We start from the raw sequence: 16672 nt of genomic DNA on the forward strand, positions 1-16672 counted from the left end.
ACTTTCCTACAGTTTTTTTAAACCAAAGAAGGTATCTTAGAGTTATTTAGCTTAAAAAAATGTTCTTCAGGTCACTTCTTTTTGATATGTAGTTGATTTCCCCTATAGCAAGATTTACTTTTTGGAAGTCAATTTGAACTTCTATATTAAGTATTTTAGTTTAGTTAATAATTATTGGATTCTTTTGAGATTCCTAACACAGTTTGTTAGTGTATAGCTTTGGAAAACAGTGTATGTCATAGTCCTCCACAGTGATATGATCATTTTTCTTACAATCTTTGAACGGTGTGGTCATAAAATAATCCTTGTGCTAGAAAATACAAGAGGAAGAAGAAATACATGCGTGGAGGCTATGCTTTGGGTTTCAGTGTCTCTTCTTCATATTCATGTATTTGTAGGGGGTGGTCCTACTCAGAAGTTTAATCAGATTAAAGATCCCTGTTTATTTTTTAGTTTTTATTTTTTTAAGATCCCTGTTTATAAACTCTTTAGAGGGGTGAAGAAATAAGCAACAACTCGATTTCAGATACTTATTTTTTCAACTTTCAGCTATCTCTTAGAACAGTTTCTTACTTCTTTTAAAAAAGTACTTATGTTTTGCTGTATCAGAAAGAAGAGAAAAAATCTTAGAAACATATTAAGCATATGATGAAATTGAAAGGGTTCTGAAGAATCCTTTAGAATCTGTTGTCTTTGTGCAGGTACCAGATGTTGATGTTGGCAGCACTTAAGAGGGTCACAGGACGTTTAAAATCACTAGGCTGTGGTGAATAAAATTCCAGGTCTGTTGCACTGAAAATTATTTAAAACTTGTGTTTGTTTACTCAGTGGTAAGTAGTACAAAAAGCATTTTTCTTCTATATGAGTGTGTTTTAAACAGGTACATTTGACATACATACATGATCAATGAAAATGTTTAAAACACATTTGTGTCCCAGGGGCTCCTATCACTGCAGGCCACTGGTTCCGTTGAAGTCCATTTTCACATGTGCAGAGCTGATCACGCTGCACTTGACCTTCCTTGTAAGTTATTTGTTTCATGTACTAGAGGGCTAAGGCTACATAGCTGTGCAAGAAGGGGGAAAAGGCGTACGTGCTACACTTAGGTAGTATTTCCTTAGTGTTCTCTGACAGTAATTTTGAGAAGAAAACAGGACTTTTTATGCCCACCCCCACTTTTGGGACTGAGCTAAATTTCTCATTGATAAAATAATTAAGAGTTTATAGTTTCAATGCTAAAATAGAAAGTAAAAAACTGGTTTTGAGGAACAAAACCAATTCCAACAGGGGGTACCTCTCTGTACTCACTGTAGATTCTTATTTATTCTTGTTTTATGGGTGTCACACTTGAGTAGTTAGGTTGCCTCCTTTCTTAGTTTTCCAAAGGAGTTTAATACATAGATCCTCCAGTTTGCCTTGTATCTTTAGTTAGGAGTTTGAGCCAATGCTGTAAGTGCAATGAAATCCATTTCTTCTAGACTGTGTTATCTATCTTACTACTGTCCATCACGATAGTATTCCAGCTTTCTGTGGGAAGGGAAGTATTTTGAATAGTCTATCAGAGGAAATGGCTAGGAGGAAAAGCAGATCTCAGCATCTCTCATTTCTGGGATTACAGCTGACTTCTTCCTTTTTAGCACACCTTTCAGGTTGTGTATAATTATACAGAGTGGAAATAAGAAAAATAGTATGTGTAATGAAGTTAATTTTTATACACCAAAGAAGATGTTGCTTGTTCTGTTTGTAGATCCTGGTGCCTTGGTTTCATTCAATGACAAAGAGAGGTGTGGTGTTATTTGTGCTCTCATGTCGCTAAACCTCAGGAACATGCCACGACATTTAGATTGAATTGTTATGTGAACATCACTGAATAATCTTCACAGTCCTAGATGGTGTGGCCTATTCCTTAAGGTTATGTGATACATTATCTTGCTCCTAAGTCACAAGACTATACAGCGTATTTCTGTTCTGCATATTGTAGCCAACCAGAACAGATATTTTTATATTTAAAAACATCTGAACACAGAAAAGATACAAAAAGAACACAGTAGAGATGCTGAAAATCAAGCATACATAGGGTGCACTTCTATGAGTGGAGTTTACAAACCTAAAGCCGTGGTGAGTTGGTGAGTGAATGGTGTGTGACTTTGAGGACCTGGGGCATTATAACAAACTACTGTAGACTTTGTAAGCTCTCTGCACGTAGATCGGTTTTTTAATTATTTGTATTCTTTATTTACATTTCAAATGTTGTCCCCATTCCTGGTTCTGCTTTCCCCCAAAACTCCCTAACCCTTCCCCCCTCCCCCTGCTCACCAACCACACACTCCCTCTTCCCTGTCCTATCATTCCCCTATACTAGAACATCTCGCCTTCTCAGGACCAAGGGCTCTTCTCCCTTTGGTGTCCAACAAGCCATCCTCAGCTACATATGCATCTGGAGCCCTGGGTCCCTCCATGTGTAGTCTTTGGTTGGTGGTTTAGTCCCTCGGAGCTCTGGGAGTACTGGGTAGTTCTTTAGTAATTAATCAAGTTACTGAATCTTTGCATTTTTTAAAACTTATTTTTAAATGTTTGAATCTTATACTTAGATTAATATATGGATACATTGTACAAGATTATTTGACTGTTGTCAAGACATTTTTTATTTAAAACCTTTTTCTGATTAAAAGCTAATATAAGAGCTGAAGTCTAAACAATGTCAGAATCATATCTTGTCATCCTGGAAAGTCGTCCGTGGGTGTGACAAGATGAAGATGCCCATTTGCTTAGCACCGTCTCTCAAGCCCTTCTGAGGACTGCCTCCTCCTCAGGCACAAATGTGTCTGTAGTAGTTTTTCTGGTTTCTCTCCTTCTTCTTTTTAATCATAGATTTATTTGTAAGCAGATAATTTACCATCAATATTTTGCTCCAACAATAAGGCCTTTGTTTTCTTGTCCTTCAGTTTCTTTTTTTTCTTTTTCAACTATGTGTACATTAGATCATTTTATAAAAATTGCTTCATGTCAGTCTGTGGGACCACCGTGTTCTCATGGTCCATTGTCAAATGAAGCATTGTCTGAACAAGCTAGCTGTCACACACAGCCATTTGATGTTTAGATTGGTAGTGTGTATAGCCACAGATCCTATATCCATAGGGTTTCTGATCACCAAAAACAGAATGTTTTAAACTGATGTATTTTAACTTACCATTACTGTGATTATTACGACATAGGTCTTTTATATATTATATGCATACATATGTATCTATAAATTTATTATATTTACTTGTATTTATATTGCTAATCAATGTACTTATGTAAAGGAAACAGACTTGCATGGTAGGCAGCATTGAGGGGGAATTTTAGAATGCCTTTGTCACGTCTGTAGTTTAGTGGAGTATGTAAAATAAACAATGCCTAGTGTGTGATGAACGCCAAAGAGCTAATCAATTTTGGATATTACTCCTGGTTAGAACTCATGTAAGCTGTCCTGTATTATAGTTAAGTGGAAAGATGTATAGAAGCCTAATGTTTTGAGTGGGTAAATTTGTTTTGTAACCTGTGAAATGTGTTCCTGGGGATAGTGCATCTAACCTCTGAACTTTCCACTCATTGTCTATGCAGTGAGGATTCCAATAATGCTTTTCTTTTGGATGATATGAGGATATAGGAATACCTTTTGTAAATTTATATGCAGTTTGCTAATTTACTAAGGTATTCTTGCCAAATGACCTAAATTAGAAGGAGGATGATTTGGATCAAGTCCCTGAGCTCACTGTCTAGAGTCAGATTACATTTGTCCATTCTACTTGGAAGAGGTGTGTGTGTGGGAGGAGGGGCATCAAAGATGTATGGTTTTAATCTTATTTTTGTTAGAGGCTATGACTACTCTAACCCCCATAGCTTCAATTAAAAAACTTGAAAATAGTTCATTTTCTAGTCTAATTACTTGGCAGAAATTTAGAATAGCAAGAAACTAGTAACAACCAAACCTTTCCTTTGCACTTACAGATCAACAGAAGAGATTCTTGGGTCCTAGAGACCAAAGAAAGAATCAGCAGGAATGCCCAGGGTGAATGATGGATTGCAGAGCCTGGCTGGTAATTACTTTCACTGAGCTAAAACATTAACTTGATACATGGGAGCAAGGCCAGATGAAAATCGGGAGGTGGACCTCTTCCTCCCCATGGAATGCCCATACTTGCCTTGTGGAGGTAGTTGTTTCTTTGGTGGGAGAGTCCAGCTCAGCTTCCTTTCCCGAGTCTCAGCATGGATTTTCATCTACCACCCCGGTAGACAAGGAGTGGTACCTTTGTTTTGGCCATTGTAATGATAGGTGTTTAAGTCATCCTGCTTTCTGAGATGGCAAGAACTCACAGTTTCTCAAGACTTTTCAGTAGGATAACCGATATTAACAGAGATTTTCTCCTCTTGGGGTTCAGCTTTTTTGTAATTTTTTTCCATAATGTGGGCTCTGGAACCCACAAGGTTGATAAGCATGACACTCTGAAGCACACATACACCACAGAACTTCACACATGACACTACAGAGCACACGTCATCCCCCACACACACACATCGCCATCTTCACTTCATAGATGGAACCACTCCTGAACACATATAAAGGAGAGGCTAAGACAGGTGGGAAATCTGGGGTTTTACATGCACAGGCCAGAGAGAAGACGTTTTCACAGCGCGCGCGCGCGCTGTGGCTTTGGCGCGCGCGCGCTGTGGCTTTCTTTCGCCTTGCCAGCAGCCCCCCTCCTGGGACAACTCTGAGCTAGAGGGAGCGAGCGCGACCCTGGGCGCGGGTGTAAATGAGTCACCTGAGCGCTGAGGGGCAGCGGCGAGAGTGCACGCGCGTGGGCGGGTGGGGAGTGGCGCGGGCAGCGAGCATGGCCCGGAGCGGCCAGGTGGGGAGGGAGCAGGCCGAGTGGAGAGCTGAGGCGGCCGAGGGGCGCGGCCGCTAAGAGGAGACCAAGAGGTGGGGGCTGCACTTGAGGACCAGCTTGCCGAGACGGTAAGAAGTTGCCACCTCCTCTCCGCTTGCGTTTGCATTGGGTGGGGACAGAGCCGGGCGGGACGCCCCGGGGCCACGGAGGGCCGCGTTCTCCTCTAGTGCGGCGGCACGAGGAGGCGGGCAGCCGGCGGCGCTCCCGAAATCCACCCCCACCCCTCAACTTGGCCCCAAGTTTTTGAGGTGGCTGCGGGCGGGTGGGCGGGCAGACGGGAGCGAGGGCTTCCCTGCGCCTTAGGTGAGCGGCGGGCAGTTGGGGACTCCAGAGGGCACGGGACGCGGGGACCCGGGATACACGGAGCTGCCAGATCCCGCGGCAACTTTCCCAACTTGCCGGCCTGTTCAGAGCCCCGAGCTGCGGCTGGGCACTGGGGAGGGAGGGTGCAGGGGGCCCAGGCGCGGCCTGCGTGGGGACCGCAGCGATGCCCGTGCGGCTGCGGAGGACGCAGATGTGGCCAGTCATATCCTGCTAGACAGACACGTGTGTGCTTTCCTGAAGTGCGGTTCTGAAGCAGCCAGCTCACTGCGTTTACATACATGCCGAATGGACGGAAGGATTTGAGACGTGAAAGGGGGGCAGAATTAAAAAAAAAATACAGTGGTGTTGGAGCTCAGGACAAAACTAGACGGAATCTCCAGTGGGATGAGGCAAAGATTAAAAAACAAACAAACAAACAAACAAACAAAAAAAAAAAAAACCAACTACTTGTAAGTGCCAAGTGGTGGAGGAAACGGGATGGCACAGCACAGGGAGACTCCAGCACAACCCCTGGAAGGACTGGCTTCTCTGCAGCTGGGAAGCACTGTCTGCTTTTGGGAGCTCATTTGTTAGAAATGGGGCTTGACCACGCTTTTTCTTGGAGTTCCCTACCACCCAGTGTCGCTGTTGTTAGCCCCACTTGGGGGCTCAGATACAGAGTGGGTCCTGTGTACATGGGATGTATAAGAAACGGGGTGATAGCAGGTTGACATTTTCCCCCTTCCCTTCCCCCTGATGTGACATCTCTTGTTTCAGAGATCAAAGTCACAACTGGAATGTAGGAGATGGTACTGTCAAATTCAGACACACACACACACACCCACACACACACACACACACGTACAAAATGCACCTAGGACTGCGGTTACAGTAACGCTGACAGAAATTAAAGAGGTTTTGAAAGCAGCGTGCGATTTATGATGCATCCCATTTACCCTAGAGTCAAGCTGTTGTAAAACTGATGTACAAAAGACATCATAAAATAGTCCTGTGTACCCAGGATTATAGTGGCAGAAAGTGACCTGTTTTATTAATTTTTAAGTACTTCTTGAACACTTGTAGTTGTTGGATCCTGTGTTTAAGTGAGGGATCAAAACAAAATATGAAATGTATCTGCTTAGAGCTGGAGAATTTCTTGTAACGGCATTTTACAGAACATTATAAAAGCCAGTTGCATGCCTTTTCTTCCCCTGGCCAGTGTTACTATTTGTGAACAGAGCTGTTCCCATATACTAATCACTGAGCGGTGGCTAAGTCCATTTGTCTCCCACCGTTTTCTATTCTGCACGTTTAGATGGTTTTGTGCACAGACACACATGCTTTAGGTGGAATTTATTTCTGACACTAAGTGTTTCTGCTCTGAACTTTTCCTCTAGACTAAGCCTTGTGTAAGTTTGATAGAACTTCCTTTCGCTCTTTGGAATCATCCACACGAGAATCCTTTGTGAGCCCTTAAAGGCTCTGTATTTTATATCATATTTGCAGCCGTTTCATTTAAACTTGTTCAGTTTTAATGAAGTTCTGAGTTGTAGGTACTCTTTCTGTTCCCGGAGAGCAGTGGATTTAAAATCCAGACTGCTAATTACTTTACCAAAGCATAGGAATGTCTTCACCTGAGGGAAGGGCTAGTAAACCTGAATGTGAACTTTGTGTAGAGGATCTTTCTGGAAGCATGTCTGAAATGCCTTGACCCCCTAATCCTCTGAGAATATTAAGTTGGGTTTGTATATAAAACTTTGGGTAAAAACCAACCTCATGTGACTTTTAAAAATATTGAGGAAATATTAATAGTAGTAGTGTATTGCTAATACCTGACTTACCCTCTTCTGCCTGAGATGTGAGTTATCTGTCAGGCAGGGATATGTGATTACAAAAAGGAGCAGGCAAAAAGCAGGGCTGACTGTTGCTATATTAAAATGTAAGTATTACAGTTTGAATTTTCAAGTGAGAGTTTCTGAGTTCAGTGCTTTACATAACATTTTGTCCTAATCTTGCTTGCTGTCAGGGATGTTTCTTGGTTGTGCAATTGCTGCAGTCAAGAATGCCAATTTGCATTCCATGAGTGTCATTTGATTACTTTTATCAGCGGAGCTCCAAGACCGGCCCAGTCCTCTCATTTCATCTTGCCATGTCATGAGTCAGTGCTGTGTTGTCATTTCAAAAATCTGCCTGATTTAGACAAGAAAGAAAAGTACTTTCATGTTGCAGCCGCAGTCCCCTGCTAACTTGTCAGCAGCAGGATATGATTCACTTGGGCCCAGAAGAATGGAACAGAGAGGCAGGTTAGATGGTTCAATAAAGCCCACGGACAGGTAGTGTGTGATGTCCCCAGAGAGCTGCAGTTAATGAAGAACAGGTCTGCTTAGTTCTCCATGCGCTGACCTGGTGCTGTCCCCACAGTTTTCTCATTTGATCTTTCCCAGCAAATTGATCTTTTCTTGTATTTTATTTGCCTTCCAAGTTAGTCCTTGAGGGACTGAAATTAGCAGAGCAACTTAAATTGGACAATACAACTTTTCAGAAAAGAAGAAATTGGACATTGGCAAAAAAAAGGGGGGGGTGGGGGTGGGAGAGGAGAGGGAGCTATTCTTTTTTGTTGTTCCTGGGAATATTTCCTAGATTAAGGGAGTCCAAAGTAGGTGATGAAGCTAGCGGTTTCCCTTACTTTAAATTTAGAGTTAAGCCTCAGGGCTATTTTAAATATTTTGTAAATGTTTGAAAGGTGGCTTCAGCAAGGATAAAGAGTTTGATTTAGCAATGCTCGCACTCACTTGCTTGGCCTGACCTGCCAGGGTAATAGTGGCTTTTATGGCTATTGGAAGACGGACAAAACATCAATGGCATATTGCAACTATGTTATTTATAGTCTTCTAAATAAGTACAATTCCCAAATATTCAATACTGAATTGCTGAAAAGATTAAACAATAAAAAGTCATTAACAGGATTGTGTATAATTATTATGGTGCATGAAGATTTTTTCTATGAATTACCATCAGTATCTTTGTTTTACATAAATTCCACAGACACCCTGTTCATAGATCAGGTTATTCTCTCCTCTGAGGTTTTCCTTTTTAAATTTAAAGGTAGGCTTTTAAAATTGAGAGCAGGTTACAAGTTGGGTTTCTTTGAAATGCTTACATGTTGGTTTTTGAGATTTAAATTCATTTTATACAAGGTGAGCATAGTTGATACAGGTTACAGTTTCACTATAGAGCCCTTGTACATAAAGCTTAGGTTGGGAGCAATTAATAGTCTTAACGTGATGAATGTATAAAGGAGCGGTGCTTTCTGAATTCCTCTGCAGATGGTCTCATTTACCATCTGCATCCTGTCAAGAAACAGAGTTGAAAACGGCTGTTCTCCTGCAACATCTCTTGCTGGTCAGGAGTTACATAGTATAGCTGGTTAGTAAGCTCTCTAAAGAGCTAGAGGGAGCCTCATGATTTTATTAGAAATACTTATGGTTTTTAAAAAAAGAACTCTGGCAGTCAGAATGTTGCACAATAACTGGCTTAGAGTTTAGGCTTGGAGGTGACACATGACACACACGAACACACACACACACACACACACACACACACACACACACACACACACAGTGTGTGTGTACACAGTGGTGAAAGCAACAGAATTTCCATTGAAAACAGTTAAGGAATCAGCTAAGCTTTCTAGGACTACCTTGTAGGTGATTTGAATGCTGTAAGGTGCAACCAAACATTCTGAGTGTTTGAGACTGTGTAGCCAGTGTGCCAGCTGAAGGAGCCCTTCTCAGGTTGTCAGGCCCACCTTCCAGGTGCCATTAAAAGCAGCTTCCCATCCAGCCCCTGAGGAGCACGCTACCCTACTCCAGGTCACGAGACAGCTACTTCTCCCTGTGGATGATGTTTCCAAGTAGTTCTGCATTCAACTCCAGATTATGGAGAAAACTTTCCTTCAAAAGAAGGAAGCTTTGTGTTGTCACCATAGAAGGCAAATCATTTTAAAACTTGGTATATTTTTAATCAGTAAATAAGCTACATTTAGACATCAGAGTTGAATGTTTTCTTACTTCCTGTTTGGCATTTGTTAATCAGTCCAACCAGTAACATTTGTGATATGTTTGTATTAAATAATCAGTGATGGTGATTGATCTTCATTATTTACATATTACTTTTTAGGGATGTTACTTTGACATTTATTTACCATTTAAGTAAATCTTATATCCAGGGATATAAACTGCCCAGATTTGTCTTCTTAGCACAGTAGCTCTCATTGTGTTGCTAGCCAATGAAAGTCTTTATTTGTTGCTTATTAGAACCCTCAGTCCACTCAAAAGTTCAGCTATAATTTAATTTGGGTGTTCAAAGAGCCTCCCTTGTTTTAAAACACGTTCTCAGTATTCCTTTACCATTTGTTGTGAGCCTATATTCTAACTCATGAATATGCATAAGAGCAGTAATACAGACATGTCATTTTAAAAGTTGTTGCCAAAACAGAAGTGTACCATTTTCTTTAGAAATTATGTATATGACAATGTAAATTTTGTCCTTTTTACTGCAGTTTCTTAGACATTCTGGAGCATTTTCACTTTTCCAGAAGTAATTTAAATTGTTTTGGTCTACTGATTTAGGATTTGTTCCTACAGAAATACAACCTTGAAGGTGTGGGGAGACAGGCCAAAGCTAAGCTTTGCAACCAAGAGTTCTGGTTAAAGCGCTTTCACAGTTGTAGCCCCTTGAAATTATAAGGTCTTTGTTTTGAAATTTACAAATTGCCAGCCTGGTAAGTTCTTTATAGCAACTGCTGGCAGTTTTACAGAGTCCAAGATACTTGCGGGTTTCAGTTGAAGTGTAATCGATTACACAAGCTAAGGACCAGAACTCCATTATCAGGGATCCCTCCACATGGAAGGCAGGATGTGGAACTGCTAAATGAGTCACTGCATGTGTGTGTAACCAGTGAGAATCACGTCAAGTCTGTCTTCTACATACAGGATTTAAGACTTATCAAAATGTACAGTATTGTCCTGTACCTGGGGTTTATGAGTTCACTGCCCCTGCTCTTTGTGTGTTTATTAGCACAGAGATGTAACAGCCCACACAAAAACATTTTTCTCTCATTATGACCTTAACATTTGCCAAAAGTGCCCCATACTGAAATTCCTTTTTAGTATCTTTTTTCCCCTTAGTCCAAAGCCAGACGTGTACCCAGACACACAGCCTCTGTGTATAGCAAGCTGTTTTACATATTGTGACTCGGCAATGTGCTGTCCTTTCACTGCTTGAGCCAAGGATCTCTGCTCAGTGTCTGTGGATTACCAAGCTCCTTCTTTATTGTATGTCTTGTCAGCTATCCCTATTCATTTAACCTTTCATTAGCGTCTGTGCAGCTTCCCTGTCTGCAAAGGCAAGGAGAACCCGAAAGGCCCCACTGTCACAGTTATTAGATTTCTCCGTTACATCCCAGCAACCACAAAGAAGCAAGAGTGGAGACTATTGTCGTGCATGCTGCTGTCCTGGGGTGCACCTCTTCTGTGCATGTCAAGGACATGTGCCACATGTTGATATGCATCCCAGGAATAAATGCGCAACATGGGGGATAGGCTGTCAGAGGCAGCAATGAGCTTTGTAGGAGTTATTGCGAAGACCAACAGTTAGTGAAGGAATGTTGCTTAACCAGCCAAGGAGATAGACAGAGTTGAGAGTTGCCAAGATCTGCCTTGTGGAGCTTGTCAGTCCCATTGTTTTCATCTAAACTTCATTTGAGGGGAAAATTGAATACCTTCGACAGGAATGAAAGTCTTCTTTTCTCCTTTAACCTCGGAGGGGAAAATGTTATTTCTGATGACTATTATGGTGCATTACAACTATTTTTGTATGGAATAAAGATATGTGAATGATTATGTTACTTACCTCTCATAATTTTTACAATGTCACTGCAAAATCGTGAAAAATGTTTTAACGGGGATTTGTATGTTTTATAAATCTGGTTTTAAAATGGAGCACGTGAATCTCCTTGTGCTCCTGCTTTGCTGTGGCTGCCATAGCACAGTGTGGCTATCACCTGGTTTTTATACATGTGTTTTCATGCTTGCTGAAATATGGAGGAGAAGAGGAATGATTACAGGTCACTTTCACATAATAATAAAGACAAATACTTGGATATGTAGAGTGGAAAAGATTTCATTTTAAACATCATAATGAACTCTCAGAGCTGGAAGAGAGCTCAGTTGGTAGAGCGCCTCCCACAGGAGCATGAAGACTTGACCTTGCTCCCCAACATGTATAATGGGCCAGCCAGCGTGGCACCTTTCACTGCTGTTCTCAGGGCTGGGAAGGCAGTGACAGGCAGGTCCCTGGGGTTCACTAGCCACCCAGCTCAGCCTCATTGTTGAGGAGAAGGCAGGGAATCACCATGAATGCCATTGGTTCTGGTGTCTAATCTTGACCCACTCAGTGTTTGGGGATGTCTGCCTTGGAAAGCAGAGTTTAAAGTGAGCATACACTATAATGGCTTCAGTTACGGCGTTTCTGTGCATACACTTCCTTCTCTTTGTGGCACTGCCTGCTCATTCCTATTAGCCTAACAACCAGTTTGGTAATCTCTATGGCTGCCTCCCCACAACTGCTTGGTGATATAAGTCCTAGTGGTTTAGTTTTAACTGCTTTATTGTGAGATACCTCACATACCACCATGTAATCACCCTTTAAAATGTACATTAATAATACCCCATTATATGGATACACGGTTTCTTTTAGCATCATCAATTTATGGATTTTTTACTATTATGCATAATGCTGCTGAGAACTTTATTTGGGAGAGTGTCAGATGTTTTTATTTCTCTTGGATGTATACCTTTAAGAAGAATTGTTGGATCATGTGGCCTTCTTTTTGTCCATTTGAGTTGTCTTCAGAAAAACAAACCAAAACCAAAAACCAAAAAAACCTCTTGTGGTCTTAAAAAATACATATGTGGTAAAAGTTAGGACTATGTGTCCCGTGTTGCATGTTGGCTCTCTTTTACCATGTGGGTTTCAGGGGTTGAACTCAGGATTTCAAGCCTGGTGGCAAACACCTTTACCTGCTGAGGTATTCACTTCCCCTAGATTGTCTTTTTATAGTTGAGGTATAAAAGCTGTTGATACGGTGTGGTTACAATCCTCTATCTGATTCAAGATTTGCAAATACTTTCTCCCATTCAGTGAGCTGTCTTCTTATATTTTTGATGCCCTTTGAAACAATTTAAAATTTTTTGAAAGAAGTTTAAGAATGTTTTTTTCCAGACAAGATGTTATTACATGTTAAATGTTAACTCAATACTAGTGACAGTGAGCAACAGTGGCCCTCAGAAACATTCCTAACACTGTCTATCATTTTAATTTTGATGAAGTCCAACTTACATAATATTTTCCTTGTTCTCAGTTTTGGAATGTTGTCAAAAATAAAGCAAAACCAACCAACCAGACAAACAAAAGCCAAACTCCAAAACGTGGTCTCACTTTACCCCTGCGTTTCTTTCCCTCCTTCTTTCAGTCCTTCTGGATAACACTATTACGTAGGGTTGCTGGATCATACCATGTGGTAGTCTGCCTTTTGTAGTTTGAGAAATTGCCTTTTTGGGGGTGGGGTTAATAACATTTGTACCATTTTATGCTCTTGCCAAGAGTGTCTATGTGTTGTATTTTGTGTGTCCATGTTGTCGCCAATGCCTGCTGTTATTTTATGATAAATATGGTGATAACAACTGTGAGGTGACATATCTCTTCTGTGGTTTTGTTGTCTCTACTGGCCTTGAAATCTAGGGATGGAATGATGCTCCTTTTTAGTCTCCCACCTACCAGTACTGATATTAGATCTAGGACCTCAGCCATTGAGATAATCACTCTACCACGGAGCTGTGTGTCCAGCTCCTATGTGTTTTATTTCAAGACAAAGTCTTACGAAGTTGCGTAGGCTGGCTTTAGACCCATGGATTTCCCATCCTTCTGCCTCAGTCTTTCTAGTAGCTGTTATGGACTTGAGCCAGCTGTAGCTTCCATTTATCCTCTAGCCTCAGCTCTCTTGGGTTGAGTGTGATAGGTAGACATAGGACCCTTTTTGATATTTTGTCCGTTTTAAGATTGGATTACATAGGTTTTGCTAGTTTTTGAGTTTTAGGAGTTCTTTATATATTTTGGATATTACTGTCATATCAGAAATTTAAATGTTTTCCTCTCATTCTGTGAGTTATCTTTCCTTCTGCTCGTTGCTTCTTTTGCCTTGGCCATGGAGGAGCTTTTAAGTTTTCTGTAGCTGCATGTGTCTGGCCTTGCTTTCTTTGCCTTCAGTAGTTTACATTTAAAGCTTAGACTTATCTGATCCCTAAAAGAGTAAAGGCTATGTTAAGAAAGAACATTATATTGTTTAGGGGAGGGGAAAAATCAGCTAACAACTCTTGGTGGAACTCCAGGGGACAAGAAATTTGTCATTCAGTAGCCAGAAGATGATAGGTGCAGGTTCCCTCTGAAACAGCTTGGGTTTACTTTGATGTTCCTTAATTATCATTGAGTTTAAAAGCAATCTAGGTGTTCTGTATGATAACAGACATACTTCATGCCCTGGAGGGTGGAATTAAGTACCTAGAAATAATTGTTTTTGGTTTTATAAATACCTCAAAAGGAAAGGAAGAAAAAACATTATTGAGAAAATTTGTCTTCTAGACATTCCATCATGAACAAAACATCACCAACAGAGATAAAACTGAAAATTGTTTTATGATATCCAAACTGAAAATAACCGGCTTAGTTAAGTTTTAAGTAAATACTGTGTTCAAATCTGGCATGATGTGTTTGCAAACAGCTCGCTCTCCAGTCTACCAGGTGTATTTTTCAAAGCCTCCCTTCACCAAGTTAGAGAAGCCTTCAAACAGGAAAAAGTTAACTTAATTTAGAGGCAGTGATGTTAGATCACACTTGAATTTAAAGGAATATGTTAAAGAAAAAGGTCTAATTTTCTTTTCATTCATGCTAATAAAACCTATATTCATTTTTATTTAAATCATGGCTTTTCTAGCATTCTGATGAACCATTTTATATAATTGCTTTGTCTGCTTTTGGCTTTGTGCCAGTTATTTTAGACAGAGTTTCATTATTATTTGGCATCAGCTATTAATTAGGTGGCCAAGTGGTCACATTTATATTTGGAAAGAATGTGGGGTTTTCCCCTCACAAGTGTTTACACATGAAAATAGTAATTAGCCAATTTAAAGTGATACCTCATGACATAATCTGAGGATTGTAACTTTGTTCCCTGTGGATATTCTGTAAAGAATTTAAAATCATTTATAAAATTGGTATGATAAAAAATTTTATATCTATCAGATACATGACCTTTGCTTATATACATACATACATACATACATACATACATACATACATACATATATATATACATTTTTTTTCTTTTTCTCTTTTCCTGAGGATTGGACTGAGGCCTCTCATGTGAGAGATAAGTACTCTATACTGACCCACATTAAATTTTATAACTTGTTTATATTGTACAAGCAATGTTACATTTCTGTTCTTAGTATGTCTTGTCATGTCTATATTGGATTAAGAAGATCACCTGTAATTATGGATTGATACCGTATTCGAGGACATAAAGAGTGTCACTAACTAGAATGTAAGTCATGCAAAGAAAGCCCTCAGTTCCCTGCCCCAAGGCTTCTGATCTCTTTTATTCTGTAATTAGAAGATTAGTGAAGTGCACTCTATCAACACCTGCCATGTTTGTATCCAGAAATAGTAGGAAAGTTAAAGATTTCCTCTCTTTCAAAATGGTTGGAATAAAACATCAGATTTCTTTGGAAACAGTCTCACTCCAGAGCCTATTACCTCTAATAAAAATTAACAGTGGACTTTGTTTTTAATCTCATAAGTTCTGCCAGGTCTCAAGCCAAATTTAAATGTCATCAGTTTACTTACAATAGTGTCTAGTGCATGAGTTAAATTCATTACTCAGTGCACTTCTTAAACAGCCTTCCTGTTTATTTAGGTTTATAGGGGTTTCTCTGGCTGCTAAATTGATCATAGAAACAGTAAGGTAGGCTAGGTGGAAGTGGAAGTCTTCCCAGCACTAGGGAAAGCAGAGATAGGCAGATCTCTGGGTTTGAGGTCAGCTTGGTCTGTAGAACAAGTTCTAGAACAGCCAGAGATACACACAGACACCCTGTCTCATAAAATAAACAAAACAAAATAACAGCAAGGTATTTTGGCTAGCATTTTAGTATACACATATATACACATATAAGCAAATGTTTTATAACTGAAACGATACATTTACTAACAATACTATTTTTTGTTTCTGTTAGGAGAAAGGAATTCTGGTCAAATTACGGTAGATTTGTTTGATTCCACATCTTGTCGGTGACTAACACTGTCAAATAAGTTATTGCCCTGACTTAATAAGTAAAATTTTGGTTGTATATTCAGACAAAATGAATAAAATATAATTTACCAATAATAAAAGCTAAAAATTAAATACCTAAAATTCTACTAATAAACTGCTACTAAAGAGTTGTTGCTGCTCCCTAGGGACAACTGCTTTCATAAAATATTTTTGGTTCAGATTTCCTGGGGATTTAACTCCATGCTTCTAAATGATATGTTTATAGTCTCTGTGTTTTTGGTTTATCAACTTTAGACATTCTCTCTTGACTTCTTGCTATGACAGATGTTTTTAGTCCCACTTCTCACTACTGACCTTCCTCGTTCATCGGTCACTGACTTGGCTCCTCTCTGGGGTTCTGCCCAGAAGATTTAGCCTTCCTCCTTCGCCTCAGCCCCTCTGTGAGGATTTTGCTCCCTACACTTTGCTGACCAGTTCATGTTCTTCTATCTGTCTCCATCCTTCAGAACCATGGGCAAACTATGTAGTTTTTGAAAAAAATTTAAGAATTTTTATTGGCTTAGGTTCATATTGGCACTTTGGAACTCTTGAATAATAGACTAGAATATTGGGTCAAAAGGGTTTTTTTTTATATGTATACACTTGAAGAATTTAGTTTTTGTTTTGCTATTAAAATGTTTTGAAGATTTGTTATTTTACATACATGAATTCTTTGCCTGAATGTATGTCTGTACACCTGTGTGCCTGGAGTTCAAGTAAGTCAGAAGAGGCTGTCAGATGACCTGGAGTTGAAGTTACAGATGCTTGTTAGCCACTATGCCAATGCTGGGAACTGAACCCAGGTTCTCTGCAAGAGCAACAAGTGATCTTGACAACTGAGCCATCTTTGCAACCCACTTTCTGTTTTTTAAAGAGATAGATGATATATTTGCCATATTTCATTCTTCAAACAACTAAATTTTCTCATGTCAGCATCTACTCTTTCAAAGTATACTAAATAGGTATGTAATTTTTTTTCATATCCTGGTTCTATAATATTTCTTTCATT

At 39.9% G+C, this 16672-nt stretch overlaps 1 long non-coding RNA gene across 1 annotated transcript in view; it reads left to right on the forward strand.

The window, feature by feature from the left end:
* LOC127663598 (uncharacterized) overlaps nucleotides 1–16672 on the forward strand; it is a 64739-nt gene that overhangs the window by 24825 nt on the left and 23242 nt on the right. Inside the window, exon 4 of the long non-coding RNA XR_007972995.1 lies at nucleotides 3994–4082. This is a non-coding gene — a long non-coding RNA (uncharacterized LOC127663598). The remainder of the gene's footprint in view (nucleotides 1–3993; nucleotides 4083–16672) is intronic.

This window comes from Apodemus sylvaticus, chromosome 13 (genome assembly GCF_947179515.1).
Source record: "Apodemus sylvaticus chromosome 13, mApoSyl1.1, whole genome shotgun sequence".
Lineage (NCBI taxonomy): Eukaryota > Metazoa > Chordata > Mammalia > Rodentia > Muridae > Apodemus > Apodemus sylvaticus.